This window comes from Oncorhynchus masou, chromosome 29, assembly GCF_036934945.1.
Source record: "Oncorhynchus masou masou isolate Uvic2021 chromosome 29, UVic_Omas_1.1, whole genome shotgun sequence".
NCBI classification, from domain to species: domain Eukaryota; kingdom Metazoa; phylum Chordata; class Actinopteri; order Salmoniformes; family Salmonidae; genus Oncorhynchus; species Oncorhynchus masou.
Window position 1 is genome coordinate 92,231,969 of NC_088240.1, and position 12,852 is coordinate 92,244,820.

At 50.4% G+C, this 12,852-nt stretch overlaps 1 protein-coding gene and 1 pseudogene across 1 annotated transcript in view; both read left to right on the top strand.

Moving 5' to 3' along the window:
- LOC135520982 (CUB and sushi domain-containing protein 3-like) overlaps positions 1–12,852 on the top strand; it is a 150,749-nt gene that overhangs the window by 90,336 nt on the left and 47,561 nt on the right. The window lies entirely within an intron of this gene.
- Positions 627–3,485, top strand: LOC135521376 (golgin subfamily A member 6-like protein 22; annotated as a pseudogene).

Below are 12,852 nucleotides of genomic sequence, written 5' to 3' on the forward strand. Positions count from 1 at the left end.
GAGAAGAGAAGAGAGGAGGAGAAGAAGAGAGGAGAGGAGTAGAGGAGGAGAAGAAGAGAGGAGAGGAGTAGAGGAGGAGAAGAGAAGAGAGGAGGAGAAGAAGAGAGGAGAGGAGGAGAAGAGAGGAGAGGAGGAGAAGAAGAGAGGAGAGGAGGAGAAGAAGAGAGGAGAGGAGGAGAAAAAGAGAGGAGAGGAGGAGAAGAAGAGAGGAGAGGAGGAGAAGAAGAGAGGAGAGGAGGAGAAGAAGAGAGGAGAGGAGGAGAAGAAGAGAGGAGAGGAGGAGAAGAGAGGAGTATAGGAGGAGAGGAAGAGAAGAGAGGAGGAGAAGAAGAGAGGAGAGGAGGAGAAGAAGAGAGGAGAGGAGTAGAGGAGGAGAAGAAGAGAGGAGAGGAGGAGAGGAAGAGAGGAGAGGAGGAGAAGAAGAGAGGAGAGGAGGAGAAGAAGAGAGGAGAGGAGTAGAAGAAGGGAGGAGAGGAGTAGAAGAAGAGGAGAGGAGTAGAGGAGGAGAAGAAGAAGAGGAGAAGAGGAGAAGAAGAAGAGGAGAAGAAGAGAGGAGAGGAGGAGAAGAGAGAAGAGAGGAGGAGAAGAGAGAAGAGAGAAGAGAGGAGGAGAAGAGAGAAGAGAGGAGGAGAAGAAGAGAAGAGAGGAGGAGAAGAAGAGAGGAGAGGAGGAGAAGAAGAGAGGAGAGGAGGAGAAGAAGAGAGGAGAGGAGTAGAAGAAGAGAGGAGAGGAGTAGAAGAAGAGGAGAGGAGTAGAGGAGGAGAAGAAGAAGAGGAGAAGTGAGGAGAGGAGGAGGGAGGAGAAGAGAGGAGAAGAAGAGAGGAGAGGAGTAGAGGAGGAGAAGAAGAGAGGAGAGGAGTAGAGGAGGAGAAGAAGAGAGGAGAGGAGGAGAAGAGCGGAGAGGAGGAGAGGAGAAGAAGAGAGGAGAGGAGGAGAGGAGGAGAAGAAGAGAGGAGAGGAGTAGAGGAGGAGAGGAAGAGAAGAGAGGAGGAGAAGAAGAGGAGAGGAGGAGAAGAAGAGAGGAGAGGAGGAGAAGAAGAGAGGAGAGGAGGAGAAGAGAGGAGAGGAGGAGAAGAAGAGAGGAGAGGAGGAGAAGAAGAGGAGAGGAGGAGAAGAAGAGGAGAGGAGGAGAAGAAGAGAGGAGAGGAGGAGAAGAAGAGAGGAGAGGAGAAGAAGAAAGGAGTAGAGGAGGAGAGGAAGAGAAGAGAGGAGGAGAAGAAGAGAGGAGAGGAGGAGAAGAAGAGAGGAGAGGCGGAGAGGAGGAGAGGAAGAGAAGAGAGGAGGAGAAGAAGAGGAGAGGAGGAGAAGAAGAGAGTAGAGGAGTAGAAGAAGAGAGGAGAGGAGTAGAAGAAGAGGAGAGGAGTAGAGGAGGAGTAGAGGAGGAGAAGAAGAAGAGGAGGAGGGAGGAGAGGAGGAGGGAGGAGAAGAGAGGAGAAGAAGAGAGGAGAGGAGTAGAGGAGGAGAAGAAGAGAGGAGAGGAGTAGAGGAGGAGAAGAAGAGAGGAGAGGAGGAGAAGAGCGGAGAGGAGGAGAGGAGAAGAAGAGAGGAGAGGAGGAGAGGAGGAGAAGAAGAGAGGAGAGGAGTAGAGGAGGAGAAGAAGAGAGGAGAGGAGTAGAGGAGGAGAAGAGAAGAGAGGAGGAGAAGAAGAGAGGAGAGGAGGAGAGGAGAGGAGGAGAAGAAGAGAGGAGAAGAGGAGAAGAAGAGAGGAGAGGAGGAGAAGAAGAGAGGAGAGGAGGAGAAGAAGAGAGGAGAGGAGGAGAAGAAGAGAGGAGAGGAGAAGAAGAGAAGAGAAGAGAGGAGGAGAAGAAGAGAGGAGAGGAGGAGAAGAAGAGAGGAGAGGAGTAGAGGAGGAGAAGAGAAGAGAGGAGGAGAAGAAGAGAGGAGAGGAGGAGAAGAGGAGAAGAAGAGAGGAGAGGAGTAGAGGAGGAGAAGAGAAGAGAGGAGAAGGAGAAGAAGAGAGGAGAGGAGGAGAAGAAGAGAGGAGAGGAGGAGAAGAAGAGAGGAGAGGAGGAGAAGAAGAGAGGAGAGGAGGAGAAGAGAGGAGAGGAGGAGAAGAGAGGAGTAGAGGAGGAGAGGAAGAGAAGAGAGGAGGAGAAGAAGAGAGGAGAGGAGGAGAAGAAGAGAGGAGAGGAGTAGAGGAGGAGAAGAAGAGAGGAGAGGAGGAGAGGAAGAGAAGAGAGGAGGAGGAGAAGAAGAGAAGAGAGGAGAGGAGGAGAAGAGAGGAGAGGAGGAGAAGAGAGGAGAGGAGGAGAAGAGAGGAGAAGGAGAAGAAGAGAGGAGAGGAGGAGAAGAAGAGAGGAGAGGAGGAGAAGAAGAGAGGAGAGGAGGAGAAGAAGAGAGGAGAGGAGGAGAAGAGAGGAGTAGAGGAGGAGAGGAAGAGAAGAGAGGAGGAGAAGAAGAGAGGAGAGGAGGAGAAGAGAGGAGAGGAGGAGAGGAAGAGAGGAGAGGAGGAGATGAAGAGAAGAGAGGAGGAGATGAAGAGAAGAGAGGAGGAGAAGAAGAGAGGAGAGGAGGAGAAGAAGAGAGGAGAGGAGGAGAAGAAGAGAGGAGAGGAGTAGAAGAAGAGAGGAGAGGAGTAGAAGAAGAGGAGAGGAGTAGAGGAGGAGAAGAAGAAGAGTAGAAGTGAGGAGAGGAGAGGAGGAGAAGAGAGGAGGAGAAGAGAGGAGTAGAGGAGGAGAGGAAGAGAAGAGAGGAGGAGAAGAAGAGAGGAGAGGAGGAGAAGAAGAGAGGAGAGGAGTAGAGGAGGAGAAGAAGAGAGGAGAGGAGGAGAGGAAGAGAAGAGAGGAGGAGAAGAAGAGAAGAGAGGAGGAGAAGAAGAGAGGAGAGGAGGAGAAGAGAGGAGAGGAGGAGAAGAGAGGAGAGGAGGAGAAGAAGAGAGGAGAAGGAGAAGAAGAGAGGAGAGGAGGAGAAGAAGAGAGGAGAGGAGGAGAAGAAGAGAGGAGAGGAGGAGAAGAAGAGAGGAGAGGAGGAGAGGAAGAGAAGAGAGGAGGAGAAGAAGAGAGGAGAGGAGTAGAGGAGGAGAAGAAGAGAGGAGAGGAAGAGAAGAGCGGAGAGGAGGAGAGGAGAAGAAGAGAGGAGAGGAGGAGAGGAGGAGAAGAAGAGAGGAGAGGAGTAGAGGAGGAGAGGAAGAGAAGAGAGGAGGAGAAGAAGAGAGGAGAGGAGGAGAAGAAGAGAGGAGAGGAGGAGAAGAAGAGAGGAGAGGAGGAGAAGAAGAGAGGAGAGGAGAAGAGAGGAGTAGAGGAGGAGAGGAAGAGAAGAGAGGAGGAGAAGAAGAGAGGAGAGGAGGAGAAGAAGAGAGGAGAGGAGTAGAGGAGGAGAAGAAGAGAGGAGAGGAGGAGAAGAAGAGAGGAGAGGAGGAGAGGAGGAGAGGAAGAGAAGAGAGGAGGAGAAGAGAGGAGAGGAGGAGAAGAAGAGAGGAGAGGAGGAGAAGAAGAGAGTAGAGGAGTAGAAGAAGAGAGGAGAGGAGTAGAAGAAGAGGAGAGGAGTAGAGGAGGTGAAGAAGAAGAGGAGAAGTGAGGAGAGGAGGAGGGAGGAGAAGAGAGGAGAAGAAGAGAGGAGAGGAGTAGAGGAGGAGAAGAGAGGAGAGGAGTAGAGGAGGAGAAGAAGAGAGGAGAGGAGGAGAAGAGCGGAGAGGAGGAGAGGAGAAGAAGAGAGGAGAGGAGGAGAGGAGGAGAAGAAGAGAGGAGAGGAGTAGAGGAGGAGAGGAAGAGAAGAGAGGAGGAGAAGAAGAGAGGAGAGGAGGAGAAGAAGAGAGGAGAGGAGTAGAGGAGGAGAAGAAGAGAGGAGAAGTGAGGAGAGGAGGAGAAGAAGAGAGGAGAGGAGGAGAGGAGGAGGGAGGAGAAGAGAGGAGAAGTGAGGAGAGGATTAGAGTAGAAGAAGAGAGGAGAAGAGTAGAGGAGGAGAAGAGGGAGATCCACTGCTGCCACTGGCAGGCTGTTCACGGCGCTGGAGCCTGAAATACTTTTTAAATGGGAAATTGGTGCAACATATGCTGGTGAATTGACAGCTTAGAAGTGGTAAAAAGCTGCAGATTGAGGTTTGAGGAGTTGTCTGAGACATAGGCTTGGAGCCCAAATGCCACCCTATTCAGTATAAAGGGGCCCATAGGGCTCTGGTCAAAAGTAGTGCACTATATAGTGAATAGGGTGCCATTTAGGGTGTACGGTACATAGAGCGTTATCTTCTCTCACTCGCCGCAGCACATTCCTTTCAGGTCAACGCAGTGCGGACAGTGCTGCTTTGGACAATCATCTCCTCCTCCTGCTCTCCTCATTTCCTATTCCTCCTCATATCCTCTCCTCCTCCTACTCTTCTCCTCCTCTCCTCCTCACCTCCTGTGCTCTCCTACTGTCCTCATCTGCTCCCCTGTCCTCCTGTCCTCCTGTCCCCTTGTCTTCCTCTCCTCTCTCTCTCTCTCTCTCTCTCTCTCTCTCTCTCTCTCTCTCTCTCTCTCTCTCTCTCTCTCTCTCTCTCTCTCTCTCTCTCTCTCCTCTCCTCTCCTCTCCTCTCCTCTCCTCTCCTCTCTCTCTCCCCTCTCCTCTCTCCTCTCCTCTCCTCTCCTCTCCTCTCGTCATAGAGTGGTGTTCTGTCTGTGGATTCTCTGAATAGCCAGATACTTCTTTGATCTTACTTCTTCTGAGAATCTGCCCATTCCCTCTTGATGTCTGACTGCTTCCAACACCACACTACGCCTACTCCATCCCTTCATCCATCCCTTCAACCTTCTCCTCCTCCTCTCCTCCGTTCCTTTTCCTCTCTCCTCCCTGTTCTCCTCCTCTCCTCTGTCCCTTCTCCTCCTGTCCTCCCTATTCTCCTCCTCTTCTCTGTCCCCTCTCCTCTGTCCCTTCTCCTCCTCTCCTCCCTGTTCTCCTCCTCTCCTCTGTCCCTTCTCCTCCTCTCCTCCCTGTTCTCCTCCTCTCCTCCCTGTTCTCCTCCTCTCCTCCCTGTTCTCCTCCTCTCCTCTGTCCCTTCTCCTCCTCTCCTCCCTGTTCTCCTCCTCTCCTCTGTCCCCTCTGTCCCCTCCTCTGTCCCTTCTCCTCCTCTCCTCCCTGTCCCTTCTCCTCCTCTCCCTCTGTCCCTTCTCCTCCTCCTCCTCTCCCCCTGTTCTCCTCCTCTCCTTCTCCTCCCCCTCTCCTCTGTCCCTTCTCCTCTCTCCTCCCCCTCCTCTCCTCCCCTTCTCCTCCTCTCCTCCCTGTTCTCCTCCTCTCCTTCTCCTCCTCTCCCTCTGTCCCCTCCCTCTGTCCCTTCTCCTCCTCTCCTCCCTGTTCTCCTCCTCTCCTCTGTCCCTTCTCCTCCTCCCTCCTCCCTGTTCTCCTCCTCTCCTTCTCCTCCTCTCCTCTGTCCCCTCTCCTCTGTCCCTTCTCCTCCTCTCCTCCCTGTTCTCCTCCTCTCCTTCTCCTCCTCTCCTCTGTCCCTTCTCCTCCTCTCCTCTGTCCCTTCTCCTCCTGTCCTCCCTGTTCTCCTCCTCTCCTCTGTCCCCTCTCCTCTGTCCCTTCTCCTCCTCTCCTCCCTGTTCTCCTCCTCTCCTTCTCCTCCTCTCCTCTGTCCCCTCTCCTCTGTCCCTCCCTCCTCCCTCCCTGTTCTCCTCCTCTCCTTCTCCTCCTCTCCTCTGTCCCTTCTCCTCCTCTCCTCCCTGTCTCCTTCTCCCTCCCTCCTCCCTCTGTCCCCTCTCCTCTGTCCCTTCTCCTCCCTCCTCCCTGTTCTCCTCCCTGTTCTCCTCCCTCCTCCCTCTGTCCCTTCTCCTCCTCTCCTCTGTCCCTTCTCCTCCTGTCCTCCCTGTTCTCCTCCTCTCCTCTGTCCCCTCTCCTCTGTCCCTTCTCCTCCTCTCCTCCCTGTTCTCCTCCTCTCCTTCTCCTCCTCTCCTCTGTCCCCTCTCCTCTGTCCCTTCTCCTCCTCTCCTCCCTGTTCTCCTCCTCTCCTCTGTCCCTGTTCTCCTCCTCTCCTCCCTGTTCTCCTCCTCTCCTTCTCCTCCTCTCCTCTGTCCCCTCTCCTCTGTCCCTTCTCCTCCTCTCCTCCCTGTTCTCCTCCTCTCCTTCTCCTCCTCTCCTCCCTGTTCTCCTCCTCTCCTCTGTCCCTTCTCCTCCTCTCCTCCCTGTTCTCCTCCTCTCCTTCTCCTCCTCTCCTCTGTCCCCTCTCCTCTGTCCCTTCTCCTCCTCTCCTCCCTGTTCTCTCAGTCGGTCTCCAACCTCGTAGACATACAAATAGGCTGATGCGTTGGGTGTGTGTCTAAATGTCTACCACTGTGCTCTGAGCACAGCAGGGTCCAAGTGAAAGTACAGCAAACCGGAGCACGGAGGGCACTTCTCCAATACATACTCCAGTTTGTACATATTCTGAAGCGTACATCGACGCTGCAACGAAAAGTATGTACAGAATTACGGAAAAGAAATTACGCAACATTTCTAGAAATCAGTTATCTCAGCTGAAGTGAGAAGAAATACACTCCGACTTCGAGAATGAAATGTTGACTATTCACATCTCATATGTTGCCTGACTTCAATATGTTATCTTTATATGTTAATAAATACATGCTGTATACATAAAAAAAAACACATTTACCTGCCTATAATACCCACTGTAGATTGTGTAGATCGCAAGCCAATTGTAAGTCAATAGGGTTAGCTATTACAACTGGGTACTAGTACTGCTAGTTAGCCACAGAGAATTGTTAGCTAGCTAGCTACCCACAAAGACTTGACATCTACCTTGGATAACATTAGTTTTAAGTAATTTTTGTTAAAACTATCTGGGTTAGCTACATTATTACGATTCACATATAGCTAGCTGATAGTTATGAAGTAAAACGTTTTGCTTTGTGTGCATGTCATGTTTCATCTCTATTGCCGTTGTCCTGGCTGGAAGAAGGTTAAATGAACTGGTAAGTCCATAGTAAGTCAATACGGTGTCGTGGGAAATTCTTACACAGGGAAACTCAAAGTCAATCTTAAATGAATCATTGTTTTATCACCAGTTAACTGAAGAGGTTCCAACAAACTTTATGCACCGTAGTGAACGTCTGTCAGGTAGTGAGGTAATACAGTAGGGGGAGGGGCAGAGTGAGGTAATACAGTAGGGGAGGAGAGGAGCAGCTTGAGGTAATACAGTAGGGGGGAGGAGCAGCGTGAGGTAATACAGTAGGGGGAGGGGCAGCGTGAGGTAATACAGTAGGGGGAGGGGCAGCGTGTGGTAATACAGTAGGGGGAGGAGCAGCGTGAGGTAATACAGTAGGGGGAGGAGCAGCGTGAAGTAATACTGTAGGGGGAGGTGCAGCGTGAGGTAATACAGTAGGGGAGGAGCAGCGTGAGGTAATACAGTAGGGGGAGGAGCAGCGTGAAGTAATACAGTAGGGGGAGGAGCAGCGTGAGGTAATACAGTAGGGGGAGGAGCAGCGTGAGGTAATACAGTAGGGGGGAGGCGGAGCGTGAGGTAATACAGTAGGGGGGAGGCGGAGCGTGAGGTAATACAGTAGGGGGAGGAGCAGCGTGAGGTAATACAGTAGGGGGAGGGCAGCGTGAGGTAATACAGTAGGGGGAGAAGCAGCGTGAGGTAATACAGTAGGGGGGAGGAGCAGTGTGAGGTAATACAGTAGGGGAGGTGCAGCGTGAGGTAATACAATAGGGGGAGAAGCAGCGTGAGGTAATACAGTAGGGGGAGGAGCAGTGTGAGGTAATACAGTAGGGGAGGTGCAGCGTGAGGTAATACAGTAGGGGGAGGTGCAGCGTGAGGTAATACAGTAGGGGGGAGGAGCAGCGTGAGGTAATACAGTAGGGGGAGGAGCAGCGTGAGGTAATACGGTAGGGGGAGGAGCAGCGTGAGGTAATACAGTAGGGGAGGAGCAGCGTGAGGTAACACAGTAGGGGGAGGAGCAGCGTGAGGTAATACAGTAGGGGGAGGAGCAGCGTGAGGTAATACAATAGGGGAGGAGCAGCGTGAGGTAATACCGTAGGGGGAGGGCAGCGTGAGGTAATACAGTAGGGGGAGGAGCAGCGTGAGGTAATACAGTAGGGGGAGGAGCAGTGTGAGGTAATACAGTAGGGGAGGTGCAGTGTGAGGTAATACAGTAGGGGGAGGTGCAGCGTGAGGTAATACAGTAGGGGGAGGAGCAGCGTGAGGTAATACAGTAGGGGAGGAGCAGCGTGAGGTAATACAGTAGGGGGAGGAGCAGCGTGAGGTAATACAGTAGGGGAGGAGCAGCGTGAGGTAAAACAGTAGGGGGAGGAGCAGCGTGAGGTAATACAGTAGGGGGAGGAGCAGCGTGAGGTAATACAGTAGGGGGGAGGAGCAGCGTGAGGTAATACAGTAGGGGGAGGAGCAGCGTGAGGTAATACAGTAGGGGGAGGAGCAGCGTGAGGTAATACAGTAGGGGGAGGGGCAGAGTGAGGTAATACAGTAGGGGAGGAGAGGAGCAGCTTGAGGTAATACAGTAGGGGGGAGGAGCAGCGTGAGGTAATACAGTAGGGGGAGGGGCAGCGTGAGTTAATACAGTAGGGGGAGGGGCAGCGTGTGGTAATACAGTAGGGGGAGGAGCAGCGTGAGGTAATACAGTAGGGGGAGGAGCAGCGTGAGGTAATACTGTAGGGGAGGTGCAGCGTGAGGTAATACAGTAGGGGAGGAGCAGCGTGAGGTAATACAGTAGGGGGAGGAGCAGCGTGAGGTAATACAGTAGGGGGAGGAGCAGCGTGAGGTAATACAGTAGGGGGAGGAGCAGCGTGAGGTAATACAGTAGGGGGAGGAGCAGCGTGAGGTAATACAGTAGGGGAGGCGGAGCGTGAGGTAATACAGTAGGGGGGAGGCGGAGCGTGAGGTAATACAGTAGGGGGGAGGAGCAGCGTGAGGTAATACAGTAGGGGGAGGGCAGCGTGAGGTAATACAGTAGGGGGAGAAGCAGCGTGAGGTAATACAGTAGGGGGGAGGAGCAGTGTGAGGTAATACAGTAGGGGAGGTGCAGCGTGAGGTAATACAATAGGGGGAGAAGCAGCGTGAGGTAATACAGTAGGGGGGAGGAGCAGTGTGAGGTAATACAGTAGGGGAGGTGCAGCGTGAGGTAATACAGTAGGGGGAGGTGCAGTGTGAGGTAATACAGTAGGGGGGAGGAGCAGCGTGAGGTAATACAGTAGGGGGAGGAGCAGCGTGAGGTAATACAGTAGGGGGAGGAGCAGCGTGAGGTAATACAGTAGGGGAGGAGCAGCGTGAGGTAACACAGTAGGGGGAGGAGCAGCGTGAGGTAATACAGTAGGGGGAGGAACAGCATGAGGTAATACAATAGGGGAGGAGCAGCGTGAGGTAATACCGTAGGGGGAGGGCAGCGTGAGGTAATACAGTAGGGGGGAGGAGCAGTGTGAGGTAATACAGTAGGGGAGGTGCAGTGTGAGGTAATACAGTAGGGGGAGGTGCAGCGTGAGGTAATACAGTAGGGGGGAGGAGCAGCGTGAGGTAATACAGTAGGGGGGAGGAGCAGCTTGAGGTAATACAGTAGGGGAGGAGCAGCGTGAGGTAATACAGTAGGGGGAGGAGCAGCGTGAGGTAATACAGTAGGGGAGGAGCAGCGTGAGGTAATACAGTAGGGGGAGGAGCAGCGTGAGGTAATACAGTAGGGGAGGAGCAGCGTGAGGTAATTCAGTAGGGGGAGGAGCAGCGTGAGGTAATACAGTAGGTGGAGGAGCATCGTGAAGTAATACAGTAGGGGGAGATGCAGCGTGAGGTAATACAGTAGGGGGAGGAGCAGCGTGAGGTAATACAGTAGGGGAGGTGCAGTGTGAGGTAATACAGTAGGGGAGGTGCAGTGCGAGGTAATACAGTAGGGGGAGGAGCAGCGTGAGGTAATACAGTAGGGGAGGAGCAGCGTGAGGTAATACAGTAGGGGGAGGAGCAGCGTTAGGTAATACAGTAGGGGAGGAGCAGCGTGAGGTAATACAGTTGGGGGAGGAGCAGCGTGAGGTAATACAGTAGGGGGAGGAGCAGCGTGAGGTAATACAGTAGGGGGGAGGAGCAGCGTGAGGTAATACAGTAGGGGGAGGAGCAGCGTGAGGTAATACAGTAGGGGGAGGAGCAGCGTGAGGTAATACAGTAGGGGGAGGAGCAGCGTGAGGTAATACAGTAGGGGAGGTGCAGCGTGAGGTAATACAGTAGGGGGAGGTGCAGCGTGAGGTAATACAGTAGGGGGAGGAGCAGCGTGAGGTAATACAGTAGGGGGAGGTGCAGCGTGAGGTAATACAATAGGGGGTAGGAGCAGCGTGAGGTAATACAGTAGGGGGAGGAGCAACATGAGGTAATACAGTAGGGGGAGGAGCAGCGTGAGGTAATACAGTAGGGGGAGGTGCAGCGTGAGGTAATACAGTAGGGGGGAGGAGCAGCGTGAGGTAATACAGTAGGGGGAGGAGCAGCGTGAGGTAATACAGTAGGGGGGAGGAACTTCTCAAATGTAATACTCAATGTGTTCTCCACACTCTCATCCTCTCAAGAACATACTCAATAGAACTTCTAAATGTTCAGGTATGTTTTGAGGGATGGTGGATGGAGATCGGCAGGAGAAAATACTATTATTAGATATTAAGAAACAACTATAGTCTTTCCTCCTGCCATTCCCCATCCATCAGCCTTCAAAACATCCCTGAACATTTAGCCTTCATGTTTTGAGAATGTGTAGATGAGACACATTGTTGTCAGTGCTCTCTCTCTCTCTCTCTCTCTCTCTCTCTCTCTCTCTCTCTCTCTCTCTCTCTCTCTCTCTCTCTCTCTCTCTCTCTCTCTCTCTCTCTCTCTCTCTCTCTCTCTCTCTCTCTCTCTCTCTCTCTCTCTCTCTCTCTCTCTCTCTCTCTCTCTCTCTCTGTCCCCCCTCAATTTCTGTCAAACAGCATATGAATATTCAAATTGAGACATGTTGATGGGGATGTGACTAACATAGTTGCCTAACACCTTGATGTTGCTATTTTAAGGTTCCCCAATCCCTAATTCACAAATTCCGTTCATATTGCTGCATATTATTTCACTGAATCAGGTACCATTCAGATTAATAATCCATCTAATCTGATTCATGAGGAGAATATCTATTTCTATGCATTTATTGATGCCTGGATTATAGATGTATGACTGTATAGTAGTGTTTCTCAGTCCTGGATTATAGATGTATGACTGTATATTAGTGTTTCTCAGTCCTGGATTATAGATGTATGACTGTATAGTAGTGTTTCCCAGTCCTGGATTATAGATGTATGACTGTATAGTAGTGTTTCTCAGTCCTGGATTATAGATGTATGACTGTATAGTAGTGTTTCCCAGTCCTGGATTATAGATGTATGACTGTATAGTAGTGTTTCCCAGTCCTGGATTATAGATGTATGACTGTATAGTAGTGTTTCCCAGTCCTGGATTATAGATGTATGTATAGTAGTTTCTCAGTCCTGGATTATAGATGTATGACTGTATAGTAGTGTTTCCCAGTCCTGGATTATAGATGAATGACTGTATAGTAGTGTTTCCCAGTCCTGGATTATAGATGTATGACTGTATAGTAGTGTTTCCCAGTCCTGGATTATAGATGTATGACTGTATGGTAGTGTTTCTCAGTCCTGGTCCTGGATTATAGATGTATGACTGTATAGTAGTGTTTCTCACTCCTGGATTATAGATATATGACTGTATAGTAGTTTCCCAGTCCTGGATTATAGATGTATGACTGTATAGTAGTTTCCCAGTCCTGGATTATAGATGTATGACTGTATAGTAGTGTTTCTCAGTCCTGGATTATAGATGTATGACTGTATAGTAGTTTCCCAGTCCTGGATTATAGATGTATGACTGTATAGTAGTGTTTCCCAGTCCTGGATTATAGATGTATGACTGTATAGTAGTGTTTCCCAGTCCTGGATTATAGATGTATGACTGTATAGTAGTGTTTCTCAGTCCTGGATTATAGATGTATGACTGTATAGTAGTTTCCCAGTCCTGGATTATAGATGTATGACTGTATAGTAGTTTCCGAGTCCTGGATTATAGATGTATGACTGTATAGTGGTGTTTCTCAATCCTGGTCCTGGATTATAGATGTATGACTGTATAGTAGTGTTTCCCAGTCCTGGATTATAGATGTATGACTGTATAGTAGTGTTTCTCAGTCCTGGATTATAGATGTATGACTGTATAGTAGTTTCCCAGTCCTGGATTATAGATGTATGACTGTATAGTAGTGTTTCCCAGTCCTGGTCCTGGATTATAGATGTATGACTGTATAGTAGTGTTTCCCAGTCCTGGATTATAGATGTATGACTGTATAGTAGTGTTTCTCAGTCCTGGATTATAGATGTATGACTGTATAGTAGTGTTTCCCAGTCCTGGATTATAGATGTATGACTGTATAGTAGTGTTTCTCAGTCCTGGATTATAGATGTATGACTGTATAGTAGTTTCCCAGTCCTGGATTATAGATGTATGACTGTATAGTAGTGTTTCCCAGTCCTGGTCCTGGATTATAGATGTATGACTGTATAGTAGTGTTTCTCAGTCCTGGATTATAGATGTATGACTGTATAGTAGTGTTTCCCAGTCCTGGATTATAGATGTATGACTGTATAGTAGTGTTTCCCAGTCCTGGATTATAGATGTATGACTGTATAGTAGTGTTTCTCAGTCCTGGATTATAGATGTATGACTGTATAGTAGTGTTTCTCAGTCCTGGATTATAGATGTATGACTGTATATTAGTGTTTCTCAGTCCTGGATTATAGATGTGTGACTGTATAGTAGTGTTTCTCAGTCCTGGTCCTGGATTATAGATGTATGACTGTATAGTAGTGTTTCTCAGTCCTGGATTATAGATGTATGACTGTATATTAGTGCTTCTCAGTCCTGGATTAT